The sequence below is a fragment of the Protopterus annectens genome, chromosome 6.part1, assembly GCF_019279795.1.
Source record: "Protopterus annectens isolate FY-2018-M chromosome 6.part1, PAN1.0, whole genome shotgun sequence".
Taxonomy (NCBI): domain Eukaryota; kingdom Metazoa; phylum Chordata; order Ceratodontiformes; family Protopteridae; genus Protopterus; species Protopterus annectens.
In genome coordinates this window covers 181,465,747-181,480,020 of record NC_056738.1, presented here as the reverse complement: position 1 = coordinate 181,480,020, position 14,274 = coordinate 181,465,747, and the positions used below count along the sequence as shown (strand labels likewise).

General features: G+C 44.6%; 1 protein-coding gene across 7 annotated transcripts in view; it reads right to left on the bottom strand.

Annotated features, from left to right (window-relative positions):
• MARK2 (microtubule affinity regulating kinase 2) overlaps positions 1–14,274 on the bottom strand; it is a 2,737,523-nt gene that overhangs the window by 820,141 nt on the left and 1,903,108 nt on the right. The window lies entirely within an intron of this gene.

Genomic DNA, 14,274 nt, shown 5'->3' with positions numbered 1-14,274 from the left:
TGTAGTCAGCTTTTGAGAAGATTTATAGCCTGATAACAACTGGGGGGGGGGGGGTGTGATAGAAACTTCGAATGAGACAGACCGATGATCTGATCCATACCAGGGAAGAATACACTATGGAAGTGGTGCACTGGTCACCCATGTTGGTGAGAACCAAGTCCAGAATGTTATCTCCCCTTGTGGGGGATGAGACAAGCTGGTCTAGTGCATTAGAATTGATGACGTCTAGTGCATTAGAATTGATGAAGTCAAGGAACCTTTGGGTGAGTGCATTAGTGCAGGAATAGTTCACCCAGTCTTTGGTGGGGCAAGTGAAGTCAACAAGGATCAGGGTGTTAGGAGGTACCTTGATGGAGTCAAGTAGATCCAGGTAGGAGTGAGTGTCCTGCGTCATGGGGGGGGGGGCTCTATAGCTGGCTATAACTTGGATGGGTGTCTTGCCAACTGTCAGTTCCACCCGGAGTAGTTCCAGTGACTTATGCTGGCAAACCAGTCTAGAGGTGTGCCTGTCCTTAATGAAGATGGAGACTCCACCACCCTTAATCTTCCTGGCCTCATTTTGGGCTTGGAATGTATGGAATGAGGTATAGCCTGGTAAGGCAGGGGTGCTCTCCGCAGCCCTGCACCAAGTTTCTGTGACCGCAGACATCGGCATCTTCCAGTGGAAGGAGAGCCTCCAGTGAATGCATTTTCAGGTTAAGGCTCCTAGCGTTAAGCAGTATGACCTTCAATTTGTTTTGTGAAATATTTTTTATGTTGGAAGACAGCTTTGGGACATTGCCTAAAAAAGGCACAATGGGGGAGGCAAGAGCCTTGGCCATGATCCAGAAGCCCAGGGGTGACAGGTGGAGGCCATCTCTGGCAAAGCATCGAGGCCATCAACCATGTCATTCCAGGCAGACAAATCTGGTTCCCCTTGGAATAACAGCAGAAACTAAGCCAACTGTTAAAGTGAATTGTTTTTTTGTTGGTATCGTGGTGTCATTCTTGGTGAAGCTAGGATGCTGCTTAGGGATAGGATCATACCTGACTGGGACACGTACTCTGGGAGCTCAATCATGTCTCTCTTCATATAGTCCAGGGAGGTACATCTCAAGTCATTCTCACCAACACGGACAATGACAAGAGTCAACTGTATTTACCAGTCCCTGTAAATTAATGGAGCAAATAGAGGCAGATCAGACAGAATGTATAGGAAATAAGTTAATAACAGATGGCCTTGTTTTGTGGATGATACCTCTAAAACCTCTTATAAATTACTGAATATATGGCTATGATGACAGGAGAAAATAATATGGAAAGAAAATGGAAATTAAATTATTTGAACAAAATACATCATCCACATCTACACAACAGCAGTGATTTTAAAACCACTCTCAAAAGCTGCAGCATGAAAACGCAAATTTATTCAAAGTTGCAACTTTTATTCAAAGAAATAGTATACACATTTTAATTCAAAGGTCCTCTGTTGAAGCAAATGTTGGCAAAAATCCAAACCAAGAAAAAAATAAACATAAGGTCTGAAAGCACTTGAGTTGTTAAATGGGGCCTTACTCTTGGAATCAAGTTTCAGACAACAATGCTTAGGGCAAGCTGTGAATTAAAGGCCAAGAGGTCGCAGCACAAGTCTACAATGGACACATTCCTGGCTCAGGAAAAGGAAGTCAGCACATCTTTCATGACATTGCCTTTGATAGGAGCATTTTGCAATGGGCACTTTGCCACCTAGTGGTAAAACATAATGCAGTTTTACATCCATTTGAATGCAGTTTGTTCTTGGCAAAGAAGGGGTAGTCATGGAACAAGCAAAGGAGAAAAAAATGACATGGTTTCTGTACTCATGCATCATCTTCTGATAACTATGATCAGGAAGGTATACAAGATTCTCTCTTTGTCAACCACACTCTGCCCCCAGAAAAAAAATGGGAGGTTAACAGACGGACAAAAATTATAAAATGACTTTTGGGTGGAAACTTATGGGTACTTGCTGTGGGACTGGATACGCAAGTATGACTTTGGCTGTAGGAACCAAAAAGATGTGAACTGCACTGTGTAAGAGCTGCTTCGAAAAAAAAAAACTTCTTGGTTGCTAACTCTTCCACTCTTATCTAAAAATGCACAACCAATTTATGCTTGGCTAGTCACAAACTAAGTAAAAATAGCACAGAAAAGAAAGCAACAAATGAAAAGGAGATGAAGGGTATGAAATGTCCTGTAGCCAGAGCTCTTAACACAGACATACTGTTATAGCGAGTAACAAAAAGTTCATGTACAAGGTACTGCTCATTCTGCATGAACCAAAGGAATGCAGCCCCTAGCTCAATACTCCAGGATAACTACCCTAAGAGAATTTTACACTTTACAACTATGACTCTCAGGATAATTTAAAGATAGAGCAAATTCCCAAAATGAAGGTGTTAAAAAAAACAAAAAAAAAAACCAGCAGCATCTACCAAAAAAAGAAATCACAGAGGAGGCAATACCAAAGAGCTGTGTGGATGCAGAAACGGCCATAGGAAAATGCCTTGAGAAGACTTCCCAGGTTTTACTTGTCATAGTCATAACAAATGCATACTGCTGACGGAGCTAGCTGGAAAAGATGAAGTCCCTCCAACAACAAATGCATATTCAAGTGAAAATGGAGCACTTAGAGCTTTGATATTTTTAGTTAGACATTTTCAGAACAAAATCCTTCAACACACACACACACACACACACACACACACACACACACACACACACACACACAGTATTAAATACAAATTTTACAATCCCATCTCTTGCTTAAACCAAGCACCTTCACTTACATCCTCCTAACTTTAAACTGTCACTCAACCCTGGTGAAACACTCGTATTCAAACTAATTTGCCAAAGTAATTCTTTTCACACTAAGCTTGATCGAAGGAAGGACACTGAGGAAACTTGGAGCTATATTATATAACATGGACACTGAGGAAACTTGGAGCTATAATATATAACATTAAGTATCCTGTTTTTTGTTTATTTTGTTCTTTATTTCTTTACTTATAGCACTTTGTGTACTATGTATTTTTCTAGCTAGTTTCACTGTGTGTGAGGTATTAAATGGAGATTGTCCACTTTTATTAAGCATCTGCTGGGTTGTTTGTTTCTGGTAACTTGTTGCAGTTAAATTCTTTTTTTCTAGAGGCTCCTTTAGCTGTTTAAAACTTTCATTTAAAGGCTCGCTGCTGCTTTTCAGCTGTGAGAAACATTTCTGCAGTTTGTTTCCCACCCTCCCTGCCTGCTGGTATAGTGTTTATAGTTGGTGGCAGTCTAGTGTCATTACCTCATTCTACCCAGTACAGGGAGAAAGCCAATCAGCTTAGTTTCTGCTACTCCTTTCTCTTTTTCCACTTAAAAAAAAAAAAAAATCTTATCTGCTTTTACTGTATTTGTGTTTCTTCCTACTTTATTTTGCTTTTGCGTCATCTTAAAAGTACTCAATTGTATTTATTACTGCTGGTGTAGCTCATTCTAAGCCTTTTAGTTTAAGCACTTGGGCTTCAGACCAGTTGTTTTACATTAAGAAGGTTTGTGGTCTGCACTGTAGTGGCAGAAAGTACAGTTTTGTACCTACCATAAATGTAGATGTCCGATAGACATGCAACTGCAGTCATAACATGTGGGTTGTCCTGCCTCAGGCAGCCCTCGGTTGGCCGGATTCCAAAGTCTGGGTCCGACGTCGGCTGATGTCGCATTTCTCTCCGTCAGAGCGGCTGGAGTATATAAGCATCAGCCAACGCCATTTTCTTCAGTGTTTCTTGCCCCAGATGCCCTCCAAGGAAGGCTGTAATCAAATTGGAAGACAAAAACAGGATTCCAAACAAATACATGAGCAATAAAACAAATACACCATAACAGATATCCCCAGCTAAGAGTGAGGGGGATAGGAGTGGACCCTAAGCATAGAGGGGTATGGAGGGAGGGAAAACCCGACTGCAGTTGCATGTCTATCGGACATCTACATTTATGGTAGGTACAAAACTGTACTATGTCCTTCAAGAATGCAACTGCAGTCATAACATGTGGGTAGAATACCACAGCTTAGCTGGGGAGGAGGTATGCTCTAGGAAAGAGATGGTGTGGCAATCAAACCCTGCAGGACTGCCGAAGCAAAGCCTGCTCTGGATCTGGAATATAGAGGGAGATTGTAGTGTTTTGAGAATGTATGCACAGAGCTCCATGTAGCAGCTTCTAGAATGTCCTTTGTAGGCACCCCTCTTAAAAATGCTGTAGAGGTGGCTGTAGCTCTGGTGGAATGTGGTCTGACATAGGCTGGAACAGTCTTTCCATGAAAGGAATAACAGAATCTGATGCAATTTCCAATCCATTTAGAAATAGTCTGTTTTGAAATTGCTTTTCCTTGGACTGCAGGGGCGTAAGCTACAAAAAGCTGTTCAGACTTCCTACTGGCCTTGGTTCTGTCCAGGTAGTATCGAAGTTGTCTATGAATGTCCAAGGTATGCAAAAGCCTTTCCCCCTTATTTTCAGGATTGGGGAAGAAAGCAGGCAGATGAATGGCTTGATTTAGAGAAACCCTAGATACCACCTTTGGCATAAAGGTAGGGTTGGTCCTTAATGAAACCCTGTCTCTGTGGAAAATAATAAAGGGTGGTATTGCCATTAGGGCCTGTAGTTCCGAAACCCTTCTTGCTGAGGTAAATGCCAACAGGAAGGCTGTTTTCCATGAGAGAAATTGCAAGTCAACTGAAGCTGCTGGCTCAAAAGGAGGTAGAGTCAGTTTTTCTAAGACAAAATTGAGGTCCCAGGCTGGCACTGGGGCCTTTCTTGGTGGCTTAATGTTCTTGATTCCCTGAGGAATTGTCTTAGTAAGGGGTGAGAAAAAACAGGAGGATCAGTGTTGTATCTAGCTGAAATAGCAGATGCATGTATCTTTATTGAAGAATATGAGAGGCCACTCTGTAACATATCTGCCAAATATTCCAAGATAAGTGGGATGTTCAGTAATGAAGCATCATGCCCTTTGCTGGTATTCCAATTGCTGAATCTTTTCCACTTTGCTAAGTAGACCTTTCTGGTGGACGGTCTTCGAGCCTCTGTTAGTATCCGCTGAACTTCCTTGGAGAGAGATAAGTTGAATTTATTTATGGGATCTCCCAGGCTGTTAGCTGCAGAGTCTGAAGGTTTGGATGCAGTGTTTCGAAATTGTGTTGAGTCAAAAGTAGAGGCCACTGAGGGAGGGCCCACCTCCTGGTGTGACATATGCTCCGTAGTAGTGGGTACCAGTGTTGTCTTGGCCAATCCGGAGCTATTATGATTCCCTTGGGCTTCTCTGCTTTGATCTTTAGTAATACTGAGGTCATCAGTGGCAGAGGTGGGAATGCATAGATTGCTAGGGAGTTCCAGTTGAATGAAAGAGCATCTATTTTCCAAGCCTTTGGATGGTATGTCCTTGTGCAAAATTTTGGCAGGAGATGATTGAGGTGAGAGGCAAATAGGTCCACTTCTGGCTTGCCCCATGTCGAAGTGAGTTGTCTGAAAGCCTTCGGATGTAACCTCCACTCGTGTGGATCTGTGAAATTCCTGCTTAGGCTGTCCGCCAACACATTGTCTTTTCCTGGAACAAACTGTGATTGTAACTGGATGTTTAGACTCAGTGATTTCTCCCAAAGCTGCATTGTCAGTCTGCAAAGGGGTAAGAGTGGGTGCCCCCCTGCTTGTTTATGTACCACATCACAGTGGTGTTGTCTGTCCGTATCATTAAGTGACCTTGCTGGAGTTGGTTTTGAAAAGCCTCGATAGCATGCATTACTGCCAGCATTTCCTTTTGATTTATATGCAGATGTGTTTCCTTTGGAGACCATTGTCCTTGTATACACCTGCCTTCCATGTGCGCCCCCCATCCGAGGTCTGAGGCGTCTGTAGTCATGGTCTGTGTTATCGGTGGTTTTTTGAATGACATACCTGTGTTTTCCTGGCTCACCGAGGCCCACCATAGGAATTCTTTTTGTAGGCATGGAATGAGTGGTATGATTGTCTCCAAGTTGTTGCTGTGCTGAGACCAAACACTTTTTAGGTACCATTGAAGCTTTCTCATGTGTAGTTTTGCTAATGGAACCAGTAGAATGCAGGATGCCATGTAACCCAGGGCCTGTAGGAATCTCCTTGCAGTCATCTGGGTGAGTTTTGCTAAACCTTTGAAGTATTGAGTTAACTTCTCTTGCTTGTCTTCTGTCAGGTAAGCCATCTGAGAGGCTGTGTCTAGTTTGGCTCCTAAGAAGATTATTTGCTGGGATGGCTGCAGTCTTGACTTTTGGAAGTTGACTGTGTATCCCAGAGCTTGAAGTAATCGTATGACATATTCCAGATTTTTGTCAACATCAATTTGTCGTCCGCTTGTATGAGGCAGTCGTCCAGGTACGGGTAAATTTGTATACCCTGGAGCCTGCAATGAGCAATTACTGAAGCCAGGCATTTTGTAAACACTCTGGGCAGTAGATAAGCCAAATGGCAATGCTGAGAATTGATAATGCTCTGGCCCTGCAAGAAATCTGAGGTATCTTTTGCAGCTGTGTCTGATAGGGACATGCAGGTATGCCTCCTTGAGGTCCAGAGTAATCAGCCACGACTCCTTGCCCAGCTTGGGAAGGAGTTGCTGTAGAGTCAGCATTTTGAACTTTGGTACTATGAGAAAGGTGTTTAATGCGGACAAGTCCAGTATTGGTCTCCATTGAGTTTCTTTTCTTGGAACAAGGAACAGTCTTGAGTAAAACCCCTGTTCTTGTTGTGGAACTCTTTCTATTGCTTTCATTTGAGTTAGCAGAGAGATTTGCTTGATAGCCTCTGCCCTTTGATGTTGTGGTAGATTTGGCATGCCTTGTTTTCTTGGTAAGGTATGAAAATGAAACCTGTACCCTCGGTCTATAATGTCCAAAATCCATTTGTCCTTTGTCAGTCTGTGCCAGTTTTCTGCAAACAGAGATAATTTCCCGCCCAAGGGAGCTTCTAGTTGTTCCCTGGTAGGCGGTAGTAGAGGATAGTCATTGAGATTGTGGTTGTTGGGCAGGAGAAACCCCTGCGTCACCTCTTTGGTTTCCTGGCTGCCATTGACGTCCCCTATAAGGGCCTCTGTATTGGCCTCTTCCTCGGCCACGTCTGTTCTTACCCCTTTGAAACTTTTCTGGATTAGGAAAGGACCAGTTTTTTGAAGGCCAATTCCTACTGAATCTGGGGGGTTGAACCTGGAGGAAATCCTTTACAGTTTGAACTGATTTTGCTTTTTCTTCGATGGTCTTTAACACATCCTTAGCATTTGCACCAAAAAGCTTGTTCTTTTCCAAAGGTGCATCCAGAAGTTTTGCTTTTACATGATCTGGTAGAGGTTGATCTTTTAACCAAGTATGTCTACGCATCACTGCCCCTGTCATAGCTGCCCTACATGAAGCTTCCAGTGCATCATATCCACACTGCAGGAAGTGATTGCTTACTTGCTGAGTGTTATGTACAGCTTCCTGCAAAGTCTTCCTGTCTAAAGGATCAGGAGAAGCTAATGTTTTCTGTAAATCTTCTAAGAGATAATCCTGATATTGGAACATATGAAAAGGCAATTTAAAGCTCTCATAGATAAGGTAGTGGATGTGTAAACCTTTTACCCCATCTCTCTAATGACCTTGCTTCCCTGTTGGAGGGCAAAGGATTTTTTGAGGTGGAGGCTGAAACTCCTTTAGGCCCCTGTGAAATAGTTTCCAAATCAACAGTATGGGCCCTGAATAAATGGGAATGAGTTTCTGGGACCCTGTAATACCTGTCTGGCTTGGCTGGGGCAGGAGGGAGAGAATCAGGGGTAGCACTAGAATCAGAATACAAATCATCCAGAACATCAAGTACAGGAGGAATAGCTAAGGGCCTGTGCTGAGGCTTCTTAAGGAAAGTCCTAAGGCGTTTCCTGGAATCAGAATATTCCTGGCCCTGCCACTTGAAATGTTCCCTCATGGTGTGCAGAACTTCCCCAAAAGAAATATCCTCAGGAGGGGAGGCCGAAGGTATGGAATCTTCTGCATCCGAGTCCTCATAGGTCTGGAAGAGCTCTTCCTGGCTATCAGAGTGGACAGAGCCCTCAGAGTCATCTGAAGGAGTAGGGTCAGAGGGTTCAACCCGGGGCCTTTTATCAGGAGGAGGCTGGGATGCTCTCTCAGGATGGGTCTGTGAACCTCTAAGCATGGAAATTAAATCAGCAGCCATGGATATAATTTGTGTCTCCGGAGTCGGCTGAGGTAAGGATTTAGAAGTAATATGCTTTGTTTTGCTGGCTGCCTTAGCCCTAGTGTAGGCCTTAATAGACATGGCCATAGGAGGCCTGGCAGCTCCACGTGCAGGAGTGACCTTGTCTACAGCAATGGTCTCGGGCATTTCCTCGGTTTCGGTATCCGGAGGAAAATCTATAACTGGCGTCGGAGTAATGTCTGGAATCGGAGTCGTCGGTAATGCGGTGTCTTCGGTTCGGAGTGGTGGAGAGACCGTCTCAGAGGGAACCGGAGCACTCACGCTAGGTTTTGGCGTGGAGTCGGTGGTAGACGCGGGCTGAGGATGTCGGTCCCGGTCTTTTCGCTTTTTGGGAGTTTGCGATGTCGGAAGATCCGACGGCATGGTGTAAGCAAATTTATCGCCGAAAAAGTCTTCAGCGAACTCCGCCCGGCGCCTGAGAGTGCGCTTGTTGAAGCGAGCACAGGCTACACAGGCCGAGACGTCGTGGTCTGGGCCCAGGCAAGGGAGGCAGTAAGAGTGGAAATCCTTATGAGGTATTTGTTTACCACAAAAAAGACAATTGTTAACTTTTTCAGTAATTTCTGACATCGGCTGAGGCAAGAAAAGGTCCCCAACGGGGTACTTAGCTTTTTTGATGACTTCGGTATCATAGAATACAGGAGCTGACCGACCGGCACTTGCGAACTGCTTCTGCTTCGGGCACCGCGCTGCAAGAAAGACTGAAGAAAATGGCGTCGGCTGATGCTTATATACTCCAGCCGCTCTGACCTCGGAGAGAAATGCGACATCAGCCGACGTCGGATCCAGACTTTGGAATCCGGCCGACCGAGGGCTGCCTGAGGCAGGACAACCCACATGTTATGACTGCAGTTGCATTCTTGAAGGACATCAGGTAGCTTACATCCTTCCAAGTTGGGAACTGCTGATTGAGGGCTCAGTGTCTGTTATTCTAAAAGTGTATTAATTCTGGTTTAAGCACTTGGGCTTCAGGCCAGTTATTTTACATTAAGAGGGTTCGTGGTCTGCACTCTTGTGGGAAGAGAGGCTGGACTCTGCCCTTCTGAGCTGGGAATTTCTGATTAAAGGCTTATAATGCCTGCATATTTGAACTGCTTCTTACTGAAATTGGTCCACCTTGTTTGCTGTAGCATAGACCAGATCCAGGCCTGCTGAATCTAGCTTTGTTTGTGTAACTTGAGCACTAATCCAGGCATTCTTTAAAGTATTCAATTGTATTTATTACTGCTTGGTAGTAACTTGATTAATGTGTAGCTATCATTCTAAGTCTTTTGGATTAAGCACTTGAGCTTCAGACCAGTTGTTTTACATTAGGAAGGTTTGTGGCCTGCACTGTGGTGGCAGGACAGGTAGCTTACATCCTTCTAAGTTGGGAACTGCTGATTAAGGGCTTAGTGTCTGTTATTCTAAAAGTGTATTAGTTCTGGTTTAAGCACTTGGGCTTCAGGCCAGTTATTTTACATTAAGAAGGTTCGTGGTCTGCACTCTTGTGGGAAGAGAGGCTGGACTCTGAGCTGGGAATTTCTGGTTAAAGGCTTATAGTGCCTGCATATATGAACTGTTTCTTATCGAAATTGGTACACCTTGTTTGCTGTAGCATAGACTAGATCCAGGCCTGCTGAATCTAGCTTTGTCTGTATGCTTGTTGTTTCTTTGCTTGTTATTTCCCTGAAATGCTAATTCCACCTAAAATGCGGCTTTTCAGCGCTTCTGTGAATCCCTAGTGATATCTGCATTGCTTAGTGTACTTATTTCCTTGTTTCACTTGAAAGAAAGTTACTGTTTGACGTTTTTGCATTTAAGTTACCTGAAACACATTGCATTTAGGTTACCTGGCACTTGCTCACTAAGTCAGCACTAAAATATTAAAAGCACTACACCCTCACAAACTCCCCTTGAGTACTTTGCTCCCCATTGGCCCTTTTTTTCAATTATAAAGAAATTCCCAATACTATTCTAGCATGTCCAAAGGTCAGCTGTCAATCTCCTCTCCAGTCCAGCTGGTGAATCTGGGAATCTTGAGGCAATGTTACAACTGCCTCATGTACACAGACAATCCTCTCCTCCTCCCAACAAATTCCAACACATGTGAGAGATGCAACCATATAGCCAAACTGGAGGCTAAACTCTCTCAACTCAGTACTGGCGTAACCAGTCAGGAGGTGAAGGAAACCACACTCACTACAATTCCAGTCTCACATAGACCTACCACGACAGCAAACCAAACACAAACACACAAAAACATACTCGGAGGCTCTAAATAAAAAATCTGCATAAGCAGCAGAGACCTCCAAAACAGACACCCAAGCAACCGCTACCCCAAAACAAAACACGTGCAACACATAGCTCACAAAGCCAGTGTGCCGAACAGTCACAGCCCTTAAGGCTAAACAACACACCTGATACACTTGTAATAGGTGACTCTATCGTCAGGCACACTGACGTCCCGCTCACCAGGCTGAACAAGGAGAAGGTCACGGTGAGCTGCCTGTCGGGCGCTAGGATCCGCTACATAACACAAGCACTCAGGTCACTCCAAGGCAAGTACAAATATGACTCAGTCATTGTCCATGCTGGTGTGAATGACCTGAGAAGTACCTCCCTGGACTACATGAAAAGAGACAGAGGAGCTCTCTGAGCATGTAGCCCAGGCCGGTATGACCCTGACCTTGAGTAGCATCTTACCCTCTCCAAGAATGATGCCACAATATGAAGACAAGATGATCAATTTCAACAACTGGCTTAAGTATTGGTGTCATTCAAAGGGGATCCAATGTCTGTCAGCCTGGGATGACATGCTCGATAAGCCACAATGCTTCGCTAGGGACGGCTTGCACCTGTCACCCCTGGGCTTTCGGATATTGGCAAAGGTTCTTGCTACCCCCATAGTGCCTTTTTTAGGCAAGGCTCAAAAGACAAACCTACCTCCATAGGTATCACAAGGGATAAGAAACTAAGAGTAACGCTACTCAATGCCAGAAGTCTAAACCTCAAGATGCACGCACTCGAAACTCTCCTTAGCATGGAGAACATCGATATCTGTGCAGCAACAGAAACCTGGTTCAAGGCTCCCGAGAGCACCCCAGCACTACCAGGTTATACCTCATACCATGCTTTTCGGCCCCAAAACTTGGACCAAACCACAAAAGGAGGGGGAGTATCAAAATTCGTCAAAGATACCCACACCTCCAGGTTGGTGGCACAGCACAAAGCATCAGAAACTATCCATGTGCAACTAACAGTGGGTAAAACTGCCTTCCAGTTTATCGCCTGTTACACACCACCCTCCCAAACCCAGGAACCCTACTTGGCCTTCCTGAGAACACTGGAAAATATGAAGGTCTCTCCAAACACCATTATATTGGGCAACTTCAACTACCCAAACATAGACTGGGAGCATTACTCCAGCTCCAACACCCTAGCCCAAAGGTTCCTATAATTTATAAACTCAAATGCTATGGAACAACTTGTTACCACTCCCACAAGAGGGGAAAACATACTGGACCTGATCATCACCAACATGGGGACTCTATGCTCCAGACCAGAAGTGTATCCCTCACTGGTAAGATCAGGCCATAAACTAATCTCACTGGATATTCACATCCCGACCCCACCCCCTGCCCAGAAAACCACAGTGAAAAACGTCTCTAAAGCAAATTTCACACTCCTCAAAACCGAGGTGGAATCTTTCAAAACCCCTGGGCCTGTGGAAAATATGGCCCAGACCGCAGAATCCTTTATAAACGCATTCTATGAACACCTTCAGGAATGCATGGATCATGCAATCCCAAATAAAACCATGACCCAATCCTCCAAAGGTAGACGTCCTGTCTGATGGACCCCAGCCTTAAACAAACTATACAATAGAAGGAGGAAGCTACTACATGATAGAGCAAAATCCCAAAAAGGGAAGGCATCTCTGATCAGTATTAGCAAAAAACTACGGGCACTCATAAAATCGCCTAAGGCCAGCTTCAAGAGAAAAATTGCACAGGACACTACGGATAATCACAAGGGTTTCTTTAGTTATGTTAGGAACCTGGGTGGGAATTCCCGGATATGCTCAGAATTCGTCCAAAATTACAAAAAATACACCGAACCCACAGACATTGCCAACATCCTAGCTGACAGGTTCAGCGCAAACTCCCCCCCCCATCCCCACCAAAAGGGCAAATATTTATCCCAGCAGAGTGCTGCCCCCCTGACATCTCAGATGCTCAGGTAAGAGCCGCCCTCTCCAAAGCAAAAAAACACAGCATCAATGGGACCAGACGGTGTCCCAGGCTGTGTCCTACATGAACTCCAAGAAGAGCTAAACCCAAACATAAAACTACATTTCAATCTCAGCCTTACTACAGGATATGTACCCAAAGAGTGGTGTACAGCAACAGTGGTCCCTCTCCACAAAGGTGGTGCCTCAACGGATCCTGGAAACTATTGCCCCATGAACCTGACTAGCTTGGTCTGCAAAGCTATGGAAAGGATCATCATGGACCTCATAAATAAAGATATTGGGGACCTACAGACACTGGATCCTACCCAGTTCGGCTTTGTTAAGGGCAGATCCTGCCGCTTAAACCTGGTTGATTTCTTTGAAACAGTCACCAAGGCCATTGACGAGGGGAAGGTGGTCCACACAGCCTACCTGGACCTCGCAAAGCCTTCAAACAATACCCCACTCGGGCATTATAGATAAGCTCACCAGCTTAAATATAAACCCCTATGTCACTAGATGGGTTGCAAACTGGCTCAAGGACAGAACCCACATGGTTAAAATTGCTGGAGCCATGTCAGACTCCAAACCAGTTACAAGTGGCATCCCACAAGGCTCAGTCCTGGGACCTCTCTTGTTCGGTATATATTTCTCGGAGGTACAGGCCAACATGGAAGGACTGTGGCTGACCAAGTTTGCAGATGACTGCAAACTGGGCGCCATAATCGACTCTCCAGCCGACACAAGCATCCTCCGAAAGGGCCTCATAGAAACAGACAACTGGTGCCAGAGCCATGGCCTCAAGCTAAACGCCAAAAAATGTATAGTCATCCCCTTTGGCAAAAATAAAGTGCCCACAAATTACCACATAGGTGGTAATCCATTAAGTGCCGAAGAAGTAATTAGGGACCTGGGGACCCAAGTTGATAGCAATCTCTCATTTGACAACCACATGGCCACAGTGGTTAGAAAAACATTTTATATAGCCCACATAATCATGAAGGGATTCACATCTAGATCAGGGGAGGTCATTGTGCCTCTTTACTCATCCCTCATCAGGCCCATAATTGAGTACAATGCCCCTTTTGGGATGTACCTTACCAGACACCTGCAGCAACTGGAAAGACCCCAAAAGTACCTCACCAAGAGGATCAAAGGGCTCAAACAGATGCCATATGCTGCCCGGTTAAAGAAACTCCAGCTCTACTCAGTGGCATACCGCCTGCTCAGAGGCGATCTGTGCCTGACGTATAAAGCCATGTCCAACCCGGAATTAATGGACATGCTGCACCTCAGAAAATCCAAATCCCATCGAGCTAGACGCTCGAGACTTGAACCTCAGCACTGAAATAAATAGGACAAGCTGGAGGGACAGATTCATAACCCAGAGGCTCCCTTCACTCTGGAATAAAATCCCAGTCCAGGTTAGGCAGAGTCCCTCATTGACTCTCTTCAAGAGGAGTCTTGATGAGTGGATGGGAGATTGTAGGTTTACCCCGGGTATCACTTCTGTGTCACTGTTAGACAGAGGCACAGTATACTAACCTCGAAAAAGAGCATAGCAAAATTAATTTAAAATGGGTGGCGAAAACCAAACACACTCTGGCTAGGCTATATGCCCCTAGGGCAGATAGCCTAGTATGAACCTATGAACCTATCAGCATCTGAATCTTGAAGTTTTTCTCTTACAGTTACAAACCATAGTGTGTTTACCATTCTTTTTTATAGCATTAACATGTTCACCTATTCTAACAGCTGGCTTTCTTGTAGTTTTACCTACGTACAAAGAACTTCAG